At 36.4% G+C, this 5,382-nt stretch overlaps 1 long non-coding RNA gene and 1 pseudogene across 1 annotated transcript; one reads left to right on the forward strand and one right to left on the reverse strand.

Annotated features, from left to right (window-relative positions):
* Nucleotides 1-907: 907 nt before the first annotated feature.
* On the reverse strand, nucleotides 908-3,081 carry LOC134736409 (uncharacterized). The gene is made up of 2 exons (XR_010120409.1): nucleotides 2,982-3,081; nucleotides 908-1,319 (listed from the first exon to the last, which is right to left on the reverse strand). It is a non-coding gene; the product is annotated as an uncharacterized lncRNA (long non-coding RNA).
* Nucleotides 3,082-3,147: 66 nt separating this feature from the next.
* Nucleotides 3,148-4,461, forward strand: LOC129480127 (geranylgeranyl transferase type-1 subunit beta-like; annotated as a pseudogene).
* Nucleotides 4,462-5,382: the final 921 nt, after the last annotated feature.

The raw sequence follows: 5,382 nt of genomic DNA on the forward strand, positions 1-5,382 counted from the left end.
AATTCAAGTGAGAAAGGGCAATGCGTAAGGTAAAATAAATGAGCTAAGAAGCAACCTTTGCTCTCAAAGAGCCTGGTGAGAAGAAGATTTTTTTTTGTAAATCTTGCTTATTTTTCATTAGAAAAAAAAGTTAGAGGCAAATCTTTTTATTTAGGCATATTATAAAAATATTTCTGTATCCTCACTATGAATGAGAAAATAAGCATAAACTCAAATTATAAAAAGATCCAACAGGCAAAAAGCTATGTCATATAATGTTTGTTTGAGGTTGATACTTTAAAAGAAATTACCCACAAGTTGGGGAGAAAATAAATAGAAATCTGTTTTTCTCCACTGCTTTAAGAATCTATACTGATTTCAACTCTCTTAGACAAAATTTCACATAGACCACATGCATGAACATTTTTATGCTGCCATTATACCTTATATGGCAAATAATTGCTATAGCCATACTTATTTTACTCTGTTGAGCTAAATACATTTTTACTAAAAAATAGTATCAAAATCTTAAATGCTGACATTTAATGGGAAAATGGAATAACTTACATGTGCTAGAATTCTCAAGCCAGTTTAGTGCAAAAGATCTTAAAAGATGAAAAAAGTTTAGAGAGAGCAATCACAAATGGAATAGAAAGGAAAATTCAAAATGATGTCAAGATAAAAACTAGAATATTAGCTCCAGGACAGCAAAAACTTCTGTCTTTTATTTTTTAAACTACTCTCACCCTGGTACTCAGAATTTTGTTTGGACACAGTAAGCACTCAATAGATTTATTGAACAAGTAAACACATTTTAAAACATCAAAATTATTACCTGTATTACAGTGAAAAAAATACCTAATGACCTTCTACAATGTGCCATTCTTTATGCAAAGTACTTTATATATATCAGCCTGTATAATCACTGTTAAAATCAATGAGAAAGATAATAATTTATTGATGAGAAATTGGAAGTTCAGATCTATTAAGAAAGTCATCCAAAGCCATGCTGACTTCAAAGTACAGACTCTTTACTTTAGGACATGGCATAACCCCCAGAGGGTAATGATATTGAGAAAGCTTTGTCATTGGAATCACAATTTCATAGATAAGAAGAGAAGGTTATGTTCACATTACTTTTTATGCTTCACATGGCAAGAACATTCCGATCTTTAATGTTCGGATTCATAACTTTCCCTGAATACTCTGTGCTCTGTTGTCTAAATGGTAACACCAAAAATCATCACTTTTCCTCCGTAATAGGATGTGCAGTGTCTTTGTGTGAAATATAGTCTATAGTTGTATATCTTCTAGTTGAGAAATTTAATCATGCAGTATATCTGGAATAAGAAAAAAATACAGCAACAATTAAAATAGGACAATAAAAATGAGTAAGGTGTTTAAATTTCCATTGCCAGAAAAATTGTGCAAAACAGAATTCATGAAAGAGAAATAGAGTGGCATAAAACAACTGCAGGGGAGAAATGACGAAAACAGAGAAAGAAAGAGATAAACTAGTGAAATAAAGTTGAAAAAAGCTTCATTTTCACAGCATTGCATTTTGTGAAAAGTTTCACACTTTTACATTAAAGGGTTTAAGAGTATACTAAATTGAATTTGTTTTTGACTTGATGCTTCTGCTTTAAATTATATCAAGACTTAATTACCGTTTAAAACTTACTATTAGTTAATTATATATCATTACTAATGTCAGCATCTTGTCAGGCATAAGAGTTAAATATAAACTTATATTCCCCAGGTGAATGCAATTGATACAAGAAAAAAAATTACTAATCAAGAAAAAAAGGAGTTCTTTTCTCTAAATGTATCACATAGTGATACAGCTTTTTATACACTACAAATAGACTGGGTCGGAAGTTAAAGAAAGTAGTTTGTCTTCTGGAAAAATTATAAATCGTATTTTACTAAGAAAAACAAAAAACTGTATTTACTCAAATTCAGGATAGGATCAATCAATATTTTCTCTTAAATTTACAGTTGACAAAAAATTGGAAAGAAGTAATAGAGGACTTTTTGGTGTTGTATTATTGTTATGTGATATTATTCCTGATGACTCTAGAATTAACTTCACTTTAATCTGTTCAAGGATATTACTCCCATAAGTGTCCCTTCCTCAGGATTATAAAATGTACCCCCTTTACTGTATCATACCCATTAGCATACTGTCTCATATGTTTCATGCTGTGGAACCTCATAGGACTTATAGCAACTATTACAACTCATTTATAACTTTTTTTTTTTTTTTGAGAGGTAGTCTTGCTCTGTTGCCCAGGCTGGAGTGCAGTGGCATAATCTTGGCTCACTGCAACCTCTGCCTCCCGGGTTCAAGCAATTTTCTGCCTCAGCCTCCTGAGTAGCTGGGTAGCTGGGATTACAGGCGCCCACCACCACACCCGGCTAATTTGTTTTTTTTTTTTGTATTTTTAGTAGAGATAGGGTTTCACCATCTTGGCTAGGCTGGCCTTGAACTCGTGACCTAGTGATCCGCCGCCTCGGTCTCCCAAAGTGCTGGGATTACATGTGTAAGCCACAGCACCTGGACCCATTTATAACACTTTTTAAAGTTCTCTATGCTTTTTTTTTTTTTTTTTTTTTTTTTTTTTTGTGACGGAGTCTGGCTCTGTTGCCCAGGCTGGAGTGCAGTGGCGCGATCTTGGCTCACTGCAAGCTCCACCTCCCGGGTTCACGCCATTCTCCTGCCTCAGCCTCCCAAGTAGCTGGGACTACAGGCGCCCGCCACCACGTCCGGCTAATCTTTTGTATTTTTAGTAGAGACGGGGTTTCACCGTGTTAGCCAGGATGGTCTCAATCTCCTGACCTCGCGATCTGCCCGCCTCGGCCTCCCAAATCTACTCTTTTTTATATTTCTCTACTCTTATTCACACTTGAACCCTATCTAATCAGTGTCTTATCACTACCACATTCCTGAAACCACACTGTTAATGACCAAATCACTAAATCCAATGGTCAATTTTCCATACTCATGTTGCTTGAATTATCAGCAACATTTTTTTTTTCTTTTTGGAGACAAGATCTTGCTCTGTCACTCAGGCTGGAGGGCAGTGGCTCACTGCGGCTTCAACCTCCTGGATTCAAATGGTCCTTCCACCTCAGCCTCCCAAGTAGCAGCAGCATTTCATACAGTTGATGACTCTCTCCTTATTGACAAAAATATCCTCATTGTATTTTCAGTTGACAACATTCTTCAGGTTTTCCTTCTACCTAGTTTCTTAATCTCCTTTGCAGGTACTTCATCCTGTCTAATCTCTAAACCTTGGGGTAAAAAGGGTTTGGGACTCAGGTGTACGTTTTTTCTCTATCTAAACTCACTCCATCTCTTAATAACATCATCTAGGGTCGAGGCGGACGTCGCTTCCGGAGCAGCACGGCGGCCACTGAGGATGAGAGGCTAGCAGGGAGAGGTGAGGGAGAGTGGCTGGATTTCTTGCGGGATCTGCACGTGCGATTTTTCCAGCGCTGCCTCGAGGTTTTGCCCGAGCGCTATTCTTCACTGGAGACAAGCAGGTCCTTCCCACAGAAGACAGATCAAATCTAAATCGCTGTGATTTCTGAGGCTCTTCATACCTGGGTATTCTGTTCAATCCATCAAAGGCTCCTGGGTATTCCGTTCAATCCATCAAAGGCATCCTTATGATAGTGGCCACATTGCAATTACCTACACTGGCCTTTCATGCTTAGTTATTCTTGGAGATGACTTAAGCCGAGTAAATAAAGAAGCTTGCTTAGCAGGCTTGGGAGCCCTTCAGCTGGAAGATGGGAGTTTTTGTGCAGTACCTGAAGGCAGTGAAAATGACATGCGAGTTTTTTACTGTACTTCCTGTATTTGCGATATGCTCAACAACCGGTCAGGCATGGATATGAAAAAAGCCATCTCCTATATTAGAAGTATGTCCTATGACAATGGACTGGCACAGGGAGCTGGACTTGAATCTCATGGACGATCTACTTTTTGTGGCATTGCCTCACTACGTCTGATAGGTAAACTAGAAGAAGTTTTTTCAGAAAAAGAATTGAACAGGATAAAGAGGTGGTGTATAATGAGGTGACAAAATAGTTATCATGGAAGACCTAATAAGCCTGTAGACACCTGTTATTCTTTTTGGGTGGGAGCAACTCTAAAGCTTCTAAAAATAGAAATTCCATCTTACCAACTCAAGATCGCCTCGTAGGGGGATTTGCCAAGTGGCCAGTCATCCAGGTGCTTTGCACACATACTTTGGGATCTGTGGCCTGTCACTAATGGAGGAAAGTGGAATTTGTATAGTTCATCCTGCTCTGAATGTAAGCACACGGACTTCTAAATGCCTTCCAGATCTCCATCAAAGCTGGAAAACCAAGGACTCTTAAACAATGCTCAGGGAATGTGCATATCTCCACATGACTGATTTTAGATTGGGAGGGTGGGGGGATTTGTAGCATAACTGTAGCTCAAGTTTAAAAGCCATGTATATAACCAGGTGTGCTCTTTTTTTTTAAAACAGGTAGAGTCTTACAATCAAATTTCCTGCTGATGTCACTTTGGGATATGGTCTTGAGCCAGTAATCTTTGTACTGGGTTTCAAGAAAATCTTTGTTGAAGTTTGAACCACAACTTTGTCATGGTTCCTAAATGTTTATACTGTATTTCTAAGAAGTTGTTTGAGGCAAATTAATTGTATGTGTGTAGGTTATCTTTTTAAAAACTCTTCAGTGCAAATTGTGTCTTGTTATATAATGGACACAAATCTTCAAAACAAATTTACATTTCATATAGCATTGATAATCTTCGGTGAACACTTAGTAATCATTTTAAAAGCTCACTGCTGATGGTAGGAAATTTGCTTTAATGAATTAAGTATCTGGGATTATTCTTTGAAAACAGAAGACCATAATTTTTTTTAAAGAAGAGTGACTTATTTTGTCTTATTTTTAAGTAAAGTGTGCCAATTAAACCTGTGTGGCCTATAATGAAATTAATAACTTCATAGTAAGAATAAATAGGTTTAACTAATGTGATAGTTTTCTAAAAGGAGATTGTTTGAAGACAACTATTATGTAACTGAGGGAAAAGCAACTTAACTATATGTGATTGTGAATGAGGAAGTTTTGTGCTATGTGGGTCATTTATTTAGACATTGCTGTGGTGAATACCAGTTATGTTTGATTTTATTCTCAAACATTAGTTGTCTTTTTCTTTTTTGCTTTCTAGAAAGAAAACAATCTTTTTTATCTAGAAGGAAAGATACTTTGTGTTTTTATTTTTAGCCATTTGAATTTTTAAATTTGTTGCCCCCAGTGTGTTAGCTGCTCTAATTTCAAACTAATACTTTTCCAATTTTTTTCAAATTAAATAAGTAAAAAAATACAAAAACAGAACCATTC

The sequence above is a fragment of the Symphalangus syndactylus genome, chromosome 4 (genome assembly GCF_028878055.3).
Source record: "Symphalangus syndactylus isolate Jambi chromosome 4, NHGRI_mSymSyn1-v2.1_pri, whole genome shotgun sequence".
In the NCBI taxonomy this organism is placed as follows: Eukaryota; Metazoa; Chordata; class Mammalia; order Primates; family Hylobatidae; genus Symphalangus; species Symphalangus syndactylus.